A 20,623-nucleotide genomic window follows, 5' to 3' on the forward strand; every position below is an offset into this window, starting at 1 on the left:
ACTGCATATACTATACGTAAAAACGATTATATTTATATATATTATGCATCGAAATGAATTGCAGCAAAACATTCCAAGAGAATCAGTAACAGTTTTCATATAAAAGAAAAACCAAAGATTAGAAAGCTAAACACCCAAATCAATAAGCTAGAAAAGATCTAAAGAATTAATGACATAAAAGAAACAGTAGAGCATATCCAACAAATCCAAAAGCTAGTTTTTAAAAAGACCAATAAAATGGTTAAAACTGCTAAGATTGAACATGAACAAAAGGAAAGACGTTAGAGATTTCTAAAAATCATTAGAAATGGCATGAATAATTTAGGGCAATAATTTGCAAATTTGGATGTAAGGACAATGTCATAGAAAATGCTAAGACCAAATAGATTTAATGAAAAAAAGAAAAAGAGGCCTCTGATAATTAAAGAAAATGAATAAATTGTTAAAATTTTCCAACCACCTTCCTTTTAAAATCCACCAGAGCTGAATGGGTTTCAGGTGAGTTTTCCTGAAGATACAATTTCAAACTATATACTTTCTTCCATCAGTATAGCAGAAGCACTCCTGACTTACTTATGAAGTAAAACAGTCATTAATATTTTGATTCTCTTCCTTCTGGGAACATGGGGGATTGCACTTCCACAAGAGACTTAGCCATGTGACTCATTTTCGCCAATGGGATGAGTGTGAAATTAACATGTTCCTCTTTTAAGTGAAAGCTTTTAAGAGAAAAATGTATAATTCATTGAGTTTTCTTCCTCTACTGAAGTGCTTATAGATCCCTGGTGAAGATAGAGTCCCTGTCAGTTTGGGTGCTGGTATGACTTAGAAGGAGGACTGCCCCTCCTGAGATAGTTGTGCATGTTGTAGGAGAAAAAAGTTGCATTTAACTATTGATTTTTTTTTCAGCATAAACTAGGCTATTCTGGTTGATACATGTGGTTGGTCTTACCTTGATATGAAGATCAAACAAGGGCCTCATAAACAACAAAGATAAAGTCTACAGACCAATTACAGGCTAGATAAGAAAACTGCTAAAGTATAACCAAAGTAAATTTAGCAATGTTAATAAAAGAATCTTGACTATGTATCGTTTTCTGAAAATCCAAAGTTAAAATTACAAAATTAATGTGATTCACTTCATTAGCATATCAAATTATGTAAAATATAACAGATGAAAAAAACTTTCATAAAATTCAAAATTCGTTTATGATTAAAAGTTTTAGTGAAGTCAAAACTGAGGGAAACTTTCCTAACTTGATAAAAAGTATGTTTCAAAATCTAGATGTGTATAATTATAAAATGACAGAATAGATTCCTTTCAATCAGAAACAAGTTAAGGACAGTTGCTCTTACTGCTTCAAATTAATGATATTGGAAGTCTATAGCCATCTCTGAGAGAGAAGAAAAAGGAATAAAAATTGTAGGAATTAGAAAAAACAAAGACTATTATTGATGATATAAATCTACATATAAAAAATCCAAGAAAACTTAAGAAAAAATACTAGAACTAAAAAGAGTATATGAAATTATAGTTGACCCATGAACAATGCAGGTTTGAACTGCATAGGTCTTCATACATGTGAATTTTATAAATAAGTACAGTACTGTAAATGTATTTTCTCTTTGTTATTACTTTAATGACATTTTCTTTTCTCTAGCTTACTTTATTGTAAAAGGATATATAAAACACACAAAATATGTTAATTGTTTATGTTATTAGTAGGGTTTCTAGTCCATAGTAGACTATTAGTAGTTAAATTTGGGAAAGTCAAAAGTTATATGCAGATTTTTGACTTTGGGGGAACTGGCACCCCTAATGCCCATGTTGTTCAAGGGTCAACTACAGTTGGATTCTTAAGCATACAAGAAGAAATAATTTAAAAATATTGTTTACAAAATAATATTTACAAAATAACAAAAAATATGCAGGATCTTTGTAAAGAAAGCATAGAACTACTGAAATAGATAAAAATAAATGACATTAAATTTAAAGATAGATCATATTCATGGGTGGAGAGAATATTACAAGTGATTGTCCTGAAAATTAAATTGGAATGTTAAATGAAATTCCAGTACAAGTATATGAAAGGATTAATGTCTTTGAAACCAAGTAAATATAAGAATAAACAGATGTAAAGGTCAGGACAAATGTGACAAGTCCTGTTAACCTAGTTTAAGTAAGATAGTATGACTTGATGCATGATAAATAGATGACTTTATCGGAAAAACGAGAAACAGATCCACCATATATGAAAACTTAGATTATAACAAAGTTTGCATAAAAAGTAGTACAAAGAGAATAGATTATTTGACAAGTGGTCCTGAAAAAGAAGTAAACGAACTGGAGATAAAATTAGATCTCTCCTTCTTGCCCTGTTTACAAATGACTTCCAAGAAGACTAAAGACGTAACTATGAAAAGCCAACCTTGAGTGCATAACACAGAAAACACTGTAAACACAAGAATAATTTTTTGATAAACAAAACATTTAAAAAATAAGTTTGACTATATTAAAATTTCAATCTTTTATGTGGCCAAGATCTCTAAACAAAGTGGAAGATAAGCCACAAATGTGGAGAAGATATTTATGTATAGTCAAGAATTAGTATTTAGAATGAACATGTAATAACTAGGAGTGACATTTTTATTAAAAAACAAAAGAAAATTGGAAAAAGGGATTGAAAATTCCAAAAACAGGAAAAACCAATGGCTGATAAATGCACAAAAAACAGATCAAATTCATTAATTATTAGGGAACAACAACACAATGAAGGTATACTATGTTACTCCAAAAGATTAGCAAATACTAAAAGATTGGAAATACCAAGTATTGGTCAGGATATGAGGAACTGAAGCTCTCATCCTTTGCTGGTGGAAGTATAAATATGTATAACCACTTTGGGTTTAGCAAGAATCAGAAGTTAACAGTAGTGCATACCCTTCAATGAAGTGATTCCTCTGTGACTGTATTGTAGATCAGAACCATTTACACATGTATACATGGGTGCCTGTGTAAGAATGTTTATTGCAACATCATTGTAAAAATGAAATATTGGAAGCAATTTAAGTATTGATTAACAGAAAGATGTAAAAATGAAGTTATGCAAAAAATGTAATATTAAAAATTAAAATGAGTATACCAGAGTTACATGTATTAATATAGAAAAATTTATTTCAAAGATCCAAAGTTTAGTGAAGAAAACAGTTGCAGAAATTGCATGATTATGTGCAAAACTCATTTTATGTTCTCCATTAAGTATGCTTCCATATTAAGTGTATATAAACATGCCTGGCAATAATAAAAACCAAATTCAGGATACTTTCTGGGATAGGCAGGAAAGAATAAATTTAGAGAGACCTTAACCAAATTTGTTATTTTTTAATAAAAATGTCTTGAGCAAATATATCAACCTGCTATGTTTTGACAAAGTGATTAACCACAAGTAACATGTACTTTTTTTGGTAGATATTTTACCTTTTAAAATATTTATTGATATAATTCACAATAGAACATTTTAAGTATAAAAAGAAACCCTAAGTTTATTTTTTTAAGTGAATATAACCATAAATACCACAGGTTTGAAATGTGGATGGGATTTTAACAGGTTGAAAGTGGGAAAGAATTTCAAATGACAACTTAGACAAGGGCAAAGCCACAGAAAGGGTGATGGGTAGGGTACTTGGACAAGTCAGGGAGAAACCACATGCCCTGAGAGACACAGAGTGGTGCAGTGGTGAAGAACAGGCCTTCAGAGTCAGGGAGAAGACTTGGTTCTAAGGCCCAGCTCTAGTGTCTCCTCCATGGGGCTGTTTGAAAATTTAATCAGGAGTACAGGGAAGGTTGGAACACAAGATTTGCACCTCATACTTCCTCCACAGTGGCTGCCCTTACTCCCGTGGTCATGGGGAAGTAGAGGGAGTATGGAGGACAAGGGAAAGACAGCTTGGCACTAGAGTTCACACACCTGGAAAGTCTTCATTTTATCCTCGAGATAGTAAAAAGCCATCAGTGATTTAAGAAAATAAGTTTAAAGTTTAAACATGATTCCTAAACTCACCTTATCCCATGGATATCCCAAGGTATGTATTGCAACTATGAAATAAGACCTGAGGATGCAGAATAGATCTTCCACATCTAGTCATGAAGAGAAGGATACATCAAAAATGGTAGGAGGCACAGGGACATTGTCAGGAACAAAACCGCCAGTCCAACTAACCACTGATGGGAGGTACATCACAGGCACAGAGAAGCCAGAGGATCAGACTCCACATCAGCCACCCCTAGCCCTGGGGCCCAGCACTAGGAAGATAAGTGCAGTAAAGTCTGGCTTTATGGTGCTTAACTCCAGGAGAGCTAAGGGCTAGCTCACTAAATAACTCAGTCTCAGGGAGATTTACTGATTAATTTTAGGACATGTGTCTGAGGGGCGGGGATCTATAGGAGATTTCTCCCGGAACAAAAATGTTGGCAGACACCATTTTCCTTCCTCTCCCTGAGCCTAGATGGCTATATGCTTGTGGGAGCTACTGTTCCCCTGCAGACCTGCCTCACTTAATCTGCTTGCTGCAGCAGGCACCCCTCTAAATCAGTTCCTGCCTTGCCACACTGACAGGCAACCCCAGTTGAAACCAGCACCCCTCCAAAGTGACTCCGACCCTGTCTGTAGGGGGCAGTTAACCCCACACACCAGCATATCCATGGTTCCTGCAGCTAAGCAGGAACCTCCCTTCAGTGAGGCTGCTGCTGTCATAGAGGCTAAATGCAGGTAGTGAGGCTGAGTGTTGACCCCACCCACCAGCAAGTTCCAGGACAGCTGCACAGGGTGTCCTGCAGCACAGGGAGCAAACCCTGCCCAATGTGCTTACAGTGGGCAGAGAGGGTCATTGAGGCTGCTGAGCTGAGGGCCAGCCCCATCCACCTGTGTGCCCATAGCAAGCATGGATCAGCCATAGTGGGAGGGTACAGACAGCCCACACAGAGGATACCCCTGGTGACCAGGGATTATTGCACTACAGGGTGTGACAGGATCTCTACTACACAAGACCACTACTTTCAAGACCAGGCAATGTAACTGACCTACTTAATACATAGAAACAAATATAGAGTGTGAGACAAAATGAGAAGACAGAGGAACATGTCCCAAATAAAACAAAAGACAAAATCACAAAAAAAGAGATAAACAAAACAGATATAAGCAATGTACCTGATAAAGAGTTTAAAACAATGGTCATATATAGTTACTCATCAAACTTTTGGAGTGAATGAGCACAGTGAGAACTTCAACAAAGAGGTAGAAAATATAAAAAAGAACTAGTCAGAGCTGAGGAATACAATAACTGAAATGAAAAATATACTACATGGAATCAATAGGAGATTAGAAGATGCAGAAGAATGGATCAGTGATCTGGAAGACAGTGTAATAGAAAGCAACCAAGCTGAATAGCAAAAAGAAAACAGAATGATAAAAAATGAAAATAGGCTAAGGGACGTCAGTGACAACATCAAGCACAATAGCATACTCATTATAGGGACATGTCAGAAGGAGAAAAGACAGACAAGAGGGCAGAAAACATATTTGAATAAATAAGAGCTAAAAATTTCCCTAATCTGGAGAAGGAAACAGATACCGATGGCCAGAAACACAGAAACCTCCAAACAAGATGAACCCATGGAGGTCCATACCAAGACACGTATTAATGGAAGTGGCAAAAATGAAATATAATGAGAGAATTTTAAAAGCTATAAGAGAAAAGAAAACAATGACATACAAGAGGAACTCCATAGTGCTACTAGCTGTTTTCTTCAGCAGAAACTTTGCAGGCCAGAGGAGAATGGCATTAAATATTCAAAGCGGTGAAAGCAAAAAAAAAAAAAAAAACAAAAACAAAAACAAACAAACAAACAAAAAAAATGAAAAAGCAAACAACAACAACAACAAAAAAATCCCCAAAAAACCTACAATCAAGAATTCTTTAACTGGCAAGGTTATCATTCAGAATTGAAGGAGAGATAGAGTTTCCCAGACAAACAGATGTTAAAGGAGTTTATCACTAATAAACCAGCCTTATCAGAAATAGTAAAGGAAATTCTTTTACTGAAAAGAAAAGACCATAACCTGAAGAAAATTATGAAAGAAAAATATTTTACTGGGAAAAGCAAATATATAGTAAATATATGATCATTTATAAAGCCAGCATGGTGGTTAAAACAAAATAGTAAAATGGATTATATGTACAGACATGAGTCAAGAGTACACAAAATAAAAAGAGGTAAAATATTGCATTATATACATAAAATGTAGAGGGAGCAGTAAAAATTTAATGCTTCTAGAACTTGCTCAAATTTAAGCAACCATCAACTTAAGATAGACTGCTATATACATAGAATGTTACATATGAACCTTATAGCCAAAAATAAAAAACTTAACAAAAGATACACAAAATATAAAGAAAAAGGAATTCAAGCATAACACAAAGAAAGTTATCAAACTACAGGTGAAGAGAACAAAAGAAGAACAGAGAACTATAAAAGCAACCAGAAAACAATTAACAAAATGGCAAAAAATACATACCATTCAATAATCACTTTAAATATAATGGACTAAATGCTCCAATCAAAAGACATAGGATGACCAGATGTATTAAAAAAAATCTAAATGCTGCCCACAGGAGACTTACAGACTGAAAGTAACAGGAGGAAAAATATATTCCGTGCAAATAAAAGTGGGGGGGGGGGGGAGCTGGAGTAGCAATACTTAGAAGAAATAGACTTTGAAACAAAGACTGTAATAAGAAACAAAGAAAGGCATAACATAATGATAAAGAGATCAATTCAACAAAAGGATATAATAATTTTAAATACCTGTGCATCCAAGAGAGGCACACCTAAATATACAAAAGAACTATTAACAGACATAAAGTGAGAAACTGACAGCAAAACAATAATATTAGGGGACTTTAACATCCCACTTACGTCATCCAGACAGAAAATCAGTAAGTAAACAGTGGCTTTGAATGATACATTGGACCAGATGGACTTAACAGATGTATATAGAATATTCCATCCCAAAATAGCAGAATATCCATTCTTTTCAACAGCACATGGAACATTCTTCAGAACAGATCATGTGTTAGGCTACAAAGCAAGTCTCAATAAATTTAAAAAGACTGAAATCATATAAAGCATAGTTTTCGACCACAACAGAATGAAACTAGACATCAATTACAAGAAAAAAATAGAAAAACACAAACACATGGAGGCTAAACAACATGCTACTACCCAACCAGTGGGTCAACAAAAAAAATCAAAGAGGAAGTAAAAACAATATATGGAGACAAATGAAAATAGAAACTCAATGGTTCCAAATCTTTGGGAGGCAGCTAACATAGTTTTAAGAGGGACATTTATAGCAATAGAGGCCTACTTCAAGAAACTAGAAGAATCCCAAACAATCTAACCTTACACTTAACAGAACTAGAAAAAGAAAACACGAAGACCCAAATTAGGAGAAGGAAATAATAGAGATCAGAGCAGAAATAAATTGAGACTAAAACAACAACAACAACAACAGAAAAGATCAGTAAAATCAAGAACTGCTTCTTTGAGGAGATCAACAAAATTGATAAACCATTAGCCAGAATCATCAAGAAAAGGGAGAAGGGACTCAATATCACAAAGACAAGGGAAGTAACAACTGACACCACAGAAATACAAAGAAATATAGGAGACTGCTGCAAAAAATTATATGCCAGTAAATTGGACAACCTATAAGAAAAGAATCAATTCCTAGAAACACTATTTTCAAAACTAAATCAGGAAGAAATAACAAATTTGAGCAGACTCATTACTAGTAACACAATTGAATCAATAATTTAAAAGCTCTCAACAAAAAAAGTCCACAACTTGATGGTTTCAATAGTGAATTCTACCAAACAATTAAAGAAGAGCTAATACCTATTCTTATCAAACTATTCTGAAAAATAAGAGGAAGGAAAATGTCCCAATTTTTTCTATGAGGCCAGCATTAGCCTGATACCAATATCAGACAAACATTACAAAAAAAAAAAAAAAAAAGACTACAGGCCAATATCCCTGATGAACACAGATGCAAACATTCTCAACAAAGTACTAGCAAGCCAAATTCAATAATGTATTACAAGGATTATTCACCATGATAAAATGGGATTTATTCCAGGGATGCAAGGATGTTTCAATATTCACAAATCTCTCAGTGTGATATATCACATTAACGAAAGAAAGGATAAAAACAATATGATTAAAAATTGAGCTACCCTATGATCCAGCCATTGCACTACTGGGTGTTTACCCCAAAGATACAGACGTAGTGAAGAGAAGGGCCATATGCACCCCAATGTTCATAGCAGCAATGTCCACAATAGCTAAATCGTGGAAGGAGCCGAGATGCCCTTCAACAGATGACTGGATTAAGAAGTTGTGGTCCATATATACAATGGAATATTACTCAGCAATCAGAAAGAACGAGTTCTCAACATTTGCTACAACATGGACGGCACTGGAGGAGATAATGCTAAGTGAAATAAGTCAAGCAGAGAAAGACAACTATCATATGATTTCTCTCATCTATGGAACATAAGAACTAGGATGATCTGTAGGGGAAGAAAGGGATAAAGAAAGGGGGGGTAATCAGAAGGGGGAATGAAACATGAGATACTATGGACTATGAGAAACAAACTGAGGGCTTCAGAGGGGAGGGGGGTGGGGGAATGAGATAGACCGGTGATGGGTAGTAAGGAGGGCACGTATTGCATGGTGCACTGGGTGTTATACACAACTAATGAATCATCGAGCCTTACATCGGAAACCGGGGATGTACTGTATGGTGACTAACATAATATAATAAAATATCATAAAAAAAAAAACAACAATATGATCATCTCGGAGCACCTGGGTGGCGCAGTCGTTAAGCGTCTGCTTTCAGCTCAGGGTGTGATCCCAGTGTTCTGGGATCGAGCCCCACATCAGGCTCCTCTGCTGGGAGCCTGCTTCTTCCTTTCCCACTCCCCCTGCTTGTGTTCCCTCTCTCGCTGGCTGTCTCTGTCAAATAAATAAAATCTTAAAAAAAAAAAACCCCAAAAACCAAAAAACAATATGATCATCTCAATAGATGCAGAAAAAAAGTCATTTGAAAAAATGCAACACCCATTCATGATAAAAACTCTCCACAAAGTAGGTTTAGAAGGCAAATACTTTAACACAATAAAGGCCATATATGACAAACCCACAGCTAACATCATACTCAATAGTGAAAAACTGAAAGCTTTTCCTTTAAGATTGGGGACAAAACAAGGATGTCCACTCCCTCCATTTTTATTCAACATAATACTGGAAGTCCTAGCCACAGAATTAAGACAAGCAAAAAAAAAAAAAAAAAAGAGAGAGAGAGAGAGACATTCAAATTGGTCAGGAAGATGTCAGAACTGTCACTATTTGCAGATGCAATGATACCATATAGAGAAAATCCTAAAGACTTCACCAAAAACCTGTTGGAACTAATAAATAAATTACTTAAGGTTGTAGGATACAAAATTAATATCCAGAAATCTGTTGCATTCCTTTACACTAACAATGAAGCAGCAAAAAGAGAAATTAAGAAAACAATCCCATTTACAATTGCACCAAAGAGAATAAAATACTGAGGGATAAATTTAACCCAGGAGGTGAAAACTTATATTCTGAAAACTATAAGACTCTGATGAAAGAAACTGAAGACAACAGAAACCAATGGAAAGATATTCCATGCTCATGGACTGGAAGAATTTATATTGTTAAAACGTCAATGCAGTCCTTATCAAAATACCAATAGCATTTTTCACAGAACTAGAACCAGTAATCCTAAAATTTATATGGAACACAAAAGACCCTGAATAGCCAAAGCAATCTTGAGTAGGAAGAACAAAGCTGTAGGTATCACTATCCCAGATTTCAAGATATACTACAAAGGTACACTAATCAAACTGGTATGGTACTGTCATAAAAATAGACACATAGATCAATGGAACGGGATAGAATTCAGAAATAAGTCTATGCCTATATGGTCAATTAATCAATGACAAAGGAGGTGTGAGAATGAGAGAAGTGCAGTCATTTCAATATATGGTGTTAGGAAAACTGGACAGCTACATTGAAATAATGAAACTGGACCAGTTTCTTACACCATATACAAAAATAAACCCCAAATGGATAATGACCTAAAGGTGAGACCTGAAATTATAAAACTCCTAGAAGAAAAATAGGCAATAATCTCTTGGACATTAGCCTTGGCAACATATTTTTGGGTATGTCTCCTCAGGTGAGGGAAACAAAGCCAAAATAAACTATTGGAACTACACCAAAGTTAAAAGCTTTTGCACAGTGAAGGAAGGCATCAACAAAACAAAAGACAACTACTAAATGGGAGAAGATATTTGCAAATGATATATCTGATAAGGGGTTAATATCCAAAATACATTAAAAAAACTTATACAACTTAACACCCCAAAACCAAACAATCTGATTTAAAAATGGGCAGAGGAACTGAATATTTTTCCAAAGAAAACATACAAATGGGCAACAGACACATGAAAAGATGCTCAACATCACTCATCATCAGGGAAATGCAAATCAAAACCACAATGAAATATCACCTCACCCTGTCCGAATGGCTAGAATCAAAAAGACAAGAAGTAACAAGTATTGGTGAGGATCTGGAAAAAAGGGAACCTTCACGCACTGTTGGTGGGAGTGTAAGTTGGTGCAACCACTGTGGAAAACAGTATGGAAATTCCTCAAAAAATTGAAAATAGAAATAACCTGATCCAGTAATGCCACTACTGGGTATTTACCCCAAATAATACAAAAACACTAATTCGAAAAGATATATGCACTTCTATTTTTATTTCAGAATTATCTACAATAGCCATGATATGGAAGCAACTCAAGTGTCCATTGATAGATGAATAGATAAAGAATATGTGGTATAAATTATACAATAGACTATTGGTCATAAAAAATGAGATCTTGCTATTTGTGACAACATGGATGCACCTAGATGGTATAATGCTAACTGATTTAAGTCAGAGAAAGATAAATGCTGTATAACTTCACTTATATGTGTAAACTAAAAGACAAAACAAACAAATACAAATGGATGGTTGCCTGAGAGGAGGTGAGTGTGTCAAACAAAATAGAAGAAAGGGATCAAGAGGTACAAACTTCCAGTACAGCATAGGGAAAATAGTCGATAACACTGTAATAACTTTTATAGTGATTACACTTACTGTGGTGAGCATAGAGTAATGCATAGAATTGTTGAATCACTATGTTGTATACCTGAAATTAATATAACATTCTGTCTCAAATACACTTTAATAATAAAATATTTTTAAAAGTTTAAACAGGAAAGTTGAGGAGGTCACTGTGGAACTGTAGGTGTGAGGCGATAAACAGATGTGTGAGATCTTTCTAAAGGGGGCCACTCAGTGTTTGATGACATGAAGGAAATGAAGGGAGGCTGACAGATGACACTGGAGTTTCAAGTCTGAGTGAATTAAAAGGGAAGGTACTGTTAACATAGACAGAAAAGGGAGCATGCAAAGTTATTTTGGAAATAAAATTATTTTACAAGAAGCTTTAAGAATAGTATCATTGGTCCAAACCCTCACCCTGGCCCCCGTCCCCCTGCAGCAACACTATGAGCACTCTTTCCTTCTTTCTATGTTGGGCAGCAGGGCTCTGCAAGCAGTGTGTATGATTTGTGTCCAAAATAGCTGAATTTAAATCCTGGCTCTGCTAAAATATTACCAGTCTTAGTTTGCTCATCTGTTGAATGGAGATAATAGTAACTACTTCATAGGGTTCTGGTGAAGATCAAGAGCAATTTGTTCCAGGTCCATGATTCTGCTTAGAAACGTGCACTGGGCCTTTAATCAGTGAGAAGGATGAATTGTTGCCAAGAACTCTAAAGTGAATGGGCTTCCAGTTGATTGCAGGTTTACGGAAAAATGATGAAAATTTCTGGCCTAGGTAGTAATGAAGAGGTTCAAAACAGCAATTCTTCTTTCACACAGAGTACTAATTTAGCTTGTGTAAGTTAAAGCACTGGTGAATAATTGATTGCAAATATGCATTATGATGTGCATAATTTAGTCAAATAAAAGCTCATGTAAAGTCAACTTCAAAAAGAGATGTATTAAGTCAGGCTATAGGCACAGTCTTTCTATCTAGAACATCCCTTGAAGCTTTAAAACATAAGTCAATTCAGGGAAAGTGCCAATTACTTGAGAAACAGTTTTCTGTGCATATAGATGTACGTATCCTATATAGTTAAATAGTATTATATATTATGTTAGCATAGATACTATATGTCCAAAATATTATTTATGGTAGTTCCCTTATAGTCAGTATAAATCATTTTTTGTAAATACTATATGTGATATAGAAATATACATATACCTAAGTAAGCATCATGTACATTACATGACTGTATGGAGTATATATATTAGTGTGTGCATAGATATACATATATATGCTACATATATCTATATACATACTATATATCTTAGTTTGTATATCTATATATCTATGCACACACACACTGGACTATAGAGTGTATGTATATATATTCTGTGTACACACACACACACACTGGGGTATGTAATGTATATATAGATACAGTGGAATATATATTTCACAGTGTGTGTATATATATAAATACACACTGGAGTAAGTATCTTAGTGTGTGTGTATATACATAAATAGATATATAGCTTATGCTATCTGTATCTATAGAGGTGCTATATATCTGTTAAAAAAGAAAACCACAGGGGTGCTGGGTGGCTCCGTCTTTTAAGTGTCCAACGCTTGATTTTGGCTCAGGTCATGATCTTAGGGTTGTGAGATCAAAGCCAACATTTGGCTCCATGCTAGGTGTAGTGTCTGCTCAAGATTCTCTCTCTCCCTCTGCTCCTCCTGACCATTTTCTCTCTCTCTCTCTCTCAAAGAAAGGAAGGAAGGAAGGAAGGAAGGAAGGAAGAAAGGAAGAAAGAAAGAAAGAAAGAAAGAAAAAAGAAAAGCCGGCCACAGGCCCAAAATGGTGTTGCTTAAGCCCAAGTCAGTAAACCAAGACTTAACACCTCACCTAACTATAGTTTCAACCGCCCAGGAATGTAACCTTTAACCAGTCAACATGGGAATTCCTGGTTAGCATGAGACATTTACTGACAGGCTTCTTCCATTCCCCTTAGGAGGGTGATCTTGCCTAAAATAATTGATTCTTTGCCAATAACTTCCCTTATTTTGCTCCCTCTCTACCTTTAAAAACCTTTCCTTTTCTGTAGCCCTTCAGAGCTTCTCTCTCCTTGCTAGATGGGATGCTGCCCAATTCATTAATGAATTAACACAGCCAAATAGATCTTTAAAATTTTCTCAGTTGAGTTTTTATTATTTAACGTATCTAAAATGTCTATCTCATATATAGAAGCCAATAAGAAAGTGTAAGTAAAAGCATTTTGTGCACTTTAAGACACTGTATCCATTTTACCATGTATATTTTATGTAAATATACTGTATCTGTCAAGAAACCAAAAATATATAAATGGAAGTATAGTAGGATTTTTAAAAAGTTTCTAATAATAAAAGTGATCTGCTCCCTTTTTCACAATTATTAATTTGTCAAGGTTCAACATCTCCAGGGAACTGTACCTATGGATCATAAGTACTCTGACTAAAACCAGATAAAAACAATTTTGAAAGCATGAAACAGCTCATACTGAAAACAAACCTTTATATTTTCTAAAATATCTAAGCCAAAAAAGGCCTTCTTAAATTATTAAGATCCGAGAGTTACTGCAGGTTGTGAAATACCTGGGTTGTCATAAAATACTGAGTCCTTTAGGGGGCGCTCCATTTTGCCTCCACCTGAGCTCTGTGGCCAGAGCTCTGGATCCACTCTGGACATAGAGCTTGGCTTTCTGATGAGTCAAGACTTAATGGAACCGCAGGGTTTTGGTGTTCAAAGGCTGAAATAAGAAGCCACTGCAGCTCTACCTTATGGATGGATGGACGGGCAGGCAGAACAGCCCTGTTCTGGAAGGCTGAGAGCCGTGTGCCTGGGCTCCGGACTGCCCCATCTGTGGCAGCAGGCAGTCTGTCTTCTAGACCTCGGATTGCCATAAAAACTCAGATGATCTTAATGCTCCTGAGCTAATGGATGGCCAGGGTCTGGGAGGCTATCTTATACCAGTGGATGAGTGCCAATACCAACACTGTTTCAAACTTTTTTCACTCTCCTTTGGGCACCTGACTGCCTGAATTTTCAGCACTCCAGCCCATGAACGATGACACATTTGTGTACCTGACTAACAACAAGTGAACACTTGCTTTGCACAGCAAGGAGACTACATGGCGTTATTGGGAAGGAGGGAGGCAGAGGCGGACTCCGGATTCAGGTTGTTTTAGGCTAGAGGGCAAGCGGTACTAATCCCAGGCTGACGGCAAATATGCAGGCAGGCCGCACAACCGCAGCCCCTGGATTAGTAGGTCCAAATCCGTGACGCTGCGGAAAGGGATTGCCTGCAACCTTGACATCTTCTCTGGAGCTGTGGACCCTGTGGGGCTTGGCAGGTAATAACTTTGATGTTAACCGATGCCAATTGGAGAGCATTTACAGTAATCTGGAAGATCAAAGAAGGCACTTTAAAACTAATTTTTAAGATCAGACCACATGGCAGTTGAAAGTGGGGGAGAAACCAGTTCCCCTGGATTCAGTACCAATCCCTCTCGGTGATTACTTTGGGGGTCGGCTGATCACGGTGGTCTCCACTCAGGGGCACTCAGTCAGCAGGGGAACACGCTAAAATGTCATTCAGGGCACAGAGAACCCCGCTTGGGCTCTAGCTATCACAGAGAGTAAGATAATGAAGGAAGGCTGGTGTTGAAAAGCACTCAGAACCCCTTAGGTCGCCCCGTTTCTGACAAATAGAGTACTGCGACCACAGGGCCATAAAGCAGAGAAGCCTTCATCACATTGTCCAGAAGCCAACAATGACAGCTGCAGGCTGTAGGGGACCCAAAAATCACAGCCAGAGGCTCTATATACTCTGTCACTCGATTTTCCAAGTGAAAAAGCCAGGGCAAGTACTCTGACAAAGCGATATATTCCAACTGGTGACTAATTTTCATGGAAAGACAAAAGGAGAAAACATTTGTAGTGTGAACTGTCCCAGAAGATCCCCACGGGAAAGGAACACAGTCTTAGGGACATGTTGCAGGTGGACAGGGAATTGGCTGCAGCGGTTGGAAAGGAGTCTGTTCCAAGTTGCAGTGTTATGTTTGAAGGGATGAGAGTGCCAGCCACAGCAGGACAAAAGGGAGAGGGTGACATTGCCTAAAGAATACATTCAATAAATATTTATTACTGAATAAATGAATAAATTAATAACAGTCTGCGTCAGGCAAACAGGCAATAGGAGGGGCAGAAAAACAATCCTGTCCCAGGTTCTGGAAAAAACGAGTCCTGCTCCCAGGCCTTCCTACTCCACACACGGTCCCTCCACAGCAGCAATGGCCTCACCGAGGATCTGGTTAGGAATTCAGAATTCTGAGCCCTACCCCGCTCCCCCAATGACCCTATACACACTCAAGCTCGAGAACTGCTCTAAGGATGTACCCAGTCACTGTCAACAGAGAGGACAGACAGATGGGACCCAAGCTAACCTAACCTAAATCATTGTGGGCAGGCTGTGAGGACAGGTGGTCAAATCACAGGTTTCATGGGGGCCAAACACACAGAATAGGGACAAACAGAGACGATCAGAAGTTGAAAAATATAATCATAGTCACAGATTACGTGAGAGACAGATCAGGTATGGGAACCAAATAAACAAGAACGGGCCATATAAGGATATACAGAAATATTTTAAAAACTGAATTTAAAATGTCCTCTGGTGCCAAAAGGGAAAGAGAACTACCCCCTATGTTTTGTTTTCTTTTAGAATTCCTTTAGAAGTTATAAATGCTTTCTGGGGCTGCTGCAGGTGTATGTAAATCTTTTTAAAAGCTAAAGAAGGCTCTGGCCAGTTCGGGCTCCTAAGAGTGGTTTTCTTGGGAGGCTATGGCATCTCTTTGGAATGTGAGCATGGGGAGGATGGTGCCCAGGTTTCCCTGTCTCTGTGCGAGTTTAGCTTAGGCACCTAGCTCCAAGTTGTAGCCATCTGCTTGTCATAAAATTAAGGTTTATTTTCCTTTGGAGAATGATAATTAACATTCTATAATGGAATGTATCTGCCCAGCTATTACAAAGGGCGTGGTTTCTGTTGGTCTTTGCAATTGCTTTAGCAATTGCCTGGGATCTGCATTGCAGTTTGGTTTCACGCTTAATCACCAATAAAATGGTTTCATTCTTTTCTATATTTTGTAGAGATAATTCTTTTGGGTTGGCAGGAGGTTTTTTAAAAATTACTTCCCCAACACCAATCAGAGGGGGCATGAGGATTAGAGTGTCTGCCACCCACAACGTGTAGGTAAAATGACTCCCGTCATGGCTGTAGAAGGCAGCCAAATCAAAGGTGGGTTGCCATTCCGTTTTTATTTGATAGTTGATGATGTACAGTAAGCCTTCATTACAAGTCAAAATGGAATGAAAACTATGTGACAATGGAGATGCAGAAACTGTTTTAGATCGAAGAATAAAATTCTGAGAGTGTGAATCTTTTAGAAACTTCCTAAAACTAGGAAAGAACCATGGCCTGTGTAGTTCTAAAAGTCACAAATGATGACACCAAGGGAGGGCAACCTGATCACTCTGCTTTTCCATCCACAGGACCCTGCCCATGGGGACTAGACTGGTATGGTCTGCAGTCACCGATTTTGCACAGGGCGATTGCAGCAGAGAGCAGTGTAGTGGGCTACCACAGCCCATGTATCTCCTCTAGAAGATCCCAGTAGGTGTTGGTTGGTCCGTTTATTTATTCATTCACACCCCCCAACACTTATTCAACATCCTAGAGTACCAGTTGCAGCATGAGATGCTGCAAGTAGAGCTGAATAAAGCTCAGATCTTACTCTTAAGGAGCTACCAGTTTACTGAGGAAGAGACCCAGGAATGATGATGGCAGAGAGTGACAAGTGAAGCACAAGAAGTGATGAAAATTCAGAGGACAACAGACATCTTGGGGCAGGTCAGTGAAGTCTTCTGGAAGGTATGACAGCTGGGCCCTGTCTTGACACTTAGAGTCCAAACTCTGCAGCCTTGGCTTTCCCATTTCTTCTCTTTGGCCCGGCTAATTCCTAAGACCCAGATCCTCTAGGTTTCTGCTTATATAACCCCACCCAGGAAGCCTTTAGTGGCCTTGCAAGGCCAGGATATGTGATGCTTCTTTGTGCCTTCACAGGACCCTGTGGCCACCCATCACAGAATTAGTCTTCACTGGCCGTGCTTATTAACCTGTCAGCCCCACATCACACTGGGAGCTCTGGAAGGGCAGGAAATTTATGATATTCACCTCTGTATCTCCAGCACCTCGCATGGTACCTGACTCACAGGTAGTACTTAATATATACCTGTGAGATGACTGGATGTTAGGCAAAAAGCTTTATGTGACAGAAGGATTGGGAGGGAAGGAGAGGAGTTATTGACTTTCTCAGTAGAGAGAACAGCATGAGCCTATGAAGGCAAAATAACTAAGTATTGTGTGTAGGGAATAACAAATATTTTAGAGTTGCTGAACCGTACACTGCAAAGGAGAGAGTGTCAGGAAATAAAATTGGAAAACTAAGCAGAGACCCTGCTTCAGTCTCATGGTAAATGAAGTCAAGTGCCCTCCATTGATCTCTGTTTCCCTTTGGCAGGGTTTTAAGGATTGCTCATTGAAGTTGACATCTGTCTAATGTGAACATGGTACAGACCATTCTCCCTACCAAGTAATCCACAGAGATGCAACATTTATAGCAGTTGAAACAAATATGGTGACCCTAACTGCAGCCCACTGTGAACCTTTGGAAGACCCTTCTCCAGAAAGAGTTATCCACACCAGAGGGGATCCACATGCAGAGTCCAGGAATTGGGTACAACATAAAATCACAGATATCTAACTAGTACCTAATTTGTGTCAAGTTGCAGAATGTCTGAAAAGATCCTGCTTGGCTGCTGGGTGTTTTCAACACAAGCTTGTTGATGGGCTAATACCATGGTGGTGGAGGACAAGAGGCCAGCGGTGGCTTAGTATCTATATACCCTGACCTGACCCAAGTTTGAGACTACTGACCTCAGAGATGGTCTTGGGAGGAACCAGGGAGATCAGCCAACGTGGTGCACTAGGATGGTGTGTGGACGAAGGGTCAGAGGACCTAAGTTCTGCTTCTTGCTCTGTTTCAAATGAGTTCTGCATTCAACTAACAAGTCATATACCTCTGGTTTCCAGATCTTGGATGCGGATGATATCTTGGATGCAGAACTCTAAAATAGTCAACAATTTCAGCATTTTATGACTTACAAAAATCAGTACTGATACTGATCAAGCAATCCCTATGAGCTTAGTTAAATACAAAGATAGTAGAGGATACAGGGAAGTAAAACTTTGTATTTCTGCCCTCAAGGTTCTTTCTAGTTTGACAGTAAAGATAAAATCAACACACAAATAAGAGAGAACAATTAAGCATGGACCCTTAGGGCAATCTAAATTCAGATTACAGAGGAATCAATTGAGAGATGAAAGTATGACGAAGGTTGCAAGCTGAGCAGCAGGAATGAATTTACCTTTTTCTCTTTCCTCTTCTTTCTTATCCTTTCCTATTCCCACAGTCAGAAAAAAAAATCATCACAACTGTCTATACTGATTCATCAAAAAAACTCTTAGTACACTAAGAAAACTACCTTAAATTTGACAAAAGTCATTTATGAAAAACCTACAGCCACTATCATATTTTTGTGTTTCAGTTCAAGGTAGTTTCTGCCCTTACACTTTAATTTTTCATTCTACTGGGAGTTCTAATGATGCAATGCAGCATGAAAAGCTAATAAAAGTCACTAAGTTTGGAAAAGAAGAAGTGCAAGTGTCCCTTATTGCAGGAAACATGATTGTCTCTACAGAAAAAGCTAAGGAAACTACAAAGGAAGTAATAGAACTAATGAGTGAATTTAGTAAGGTTGCAGAATAGAAGGTCAGTGGACAAAAATTATAGTTTTATACACTAGCAGCAAACTTTAAGAAAATGAAATAAAAATATTCATGGTAGCTTAAAGGAGGAACATAAAATACCTAGATACAAATTTAACAAAATGTTTGATACCTATCCACTCACTCAAAAGTACTAAACATTGCAAAGAAATTAAGTAGACCTGAATAAAAATAAGATACACCATATTCAAGGATTGGGAGATACCACAGACAATTATCTTCCAATTATTTAAAGTTCTAGAATAGGTAAAATTAATCTAGAGTTGAAAATGTTCAGAACACTCTGAAAAGGTAGGAGTGTTGGACTGGAAAATGACATGAAGAAATTTTCTGAAGTTATTATGTACTATTATGAACAAAAGTGTGAATCATACACAAGCATTTGTCAAAACTCATGAAATTTTGTATCTAAGATTTTTGTTTACTGAACATAAATTTTATCTAAGTAAATGATGTAAATCATATTGAACTGTAGTTAATAGGTTTGCTTGGTGCTGTGGTATGTCGATAGCAATTCTGAAATGACTTTTTGTGTACTCCAAGCTTGAGGAAATGAGTAATTGTGTTGAGAAAATGGAAACCAGAGTTCTCATTATTATGTATTCTGAGTATTCTTGTGTGTCTGTGTTTGAATATAAATATATTCCCTAGATATTCTATTGAGATAGTCTAAAGGCCATAGCCTCTCAGTAGCAATGAGTATCATCTGCCCAGATATTGAACTCTTAATATGATTTTCTATTAAAAAGAATCAGGATTCTTTGGAGAAATGGACAGATCCAGGACTGAGGCAGGGAAATTAGGAATTGACCCTGAAACATCTTGTTTTGCCAGAAAATATGGAATGATTCAGAGAATAATGAGAACATCATAAAGGGACACCAGAGACAAGTTATAGCAACTTTATTGGCCAAATCTGTGACAATTTAGGCACCTAAATAAATAAATAAATAAAATAATGTATTTTTAACCATTGAATGAAATAAAAACCATGAGTTTATACCAATATGATATGTGAATAAATAGGAGAAAAGGAAAAACTTTGTCAGTAGAATTACAACATAGAAATATATAAAAGTAGAAGGTTAGTGTTTGATGGGTAATAAGATATTCACATAGTCTCAAATTATTTTCCCCACAAAGTACCTATTAGCAATTGAAAATGGCACATTTATATTGGACAAACCTGGTAGGCATTGCCTAAATCAAGTGATAAAGTTAATATCACCGACAACAGGACCAACTGTCATTATGTGCCTCCTGTGGGGGACATAATGTCACTTTTCTGCTATCTTGACAAAAATGCCTAACTTAAATGTAACCATGAGAAAACACATGATAAACCCAAACTGAGAGTATTCTACCAAATAATCGTTCTACTCTCTGGAGAACTCTTAAGGTCAAGAAAGGTGAAAAAGGACTGAGA

Source organism: Ursus americanus, chromosome 16 (assembly GCF_024610735.1).
Source record: "Ursus americanus isolate L20-20 chromosome 16, mUrsAme1.1.p, whole genome shotgun sequence".
Taxonomy (NCBI): domain Eukaryota; kingdom Metazoa; phylum Chordata; class Mammalia; order Carnivora; family Ursidae; genus Ursus; species Ursus americanus.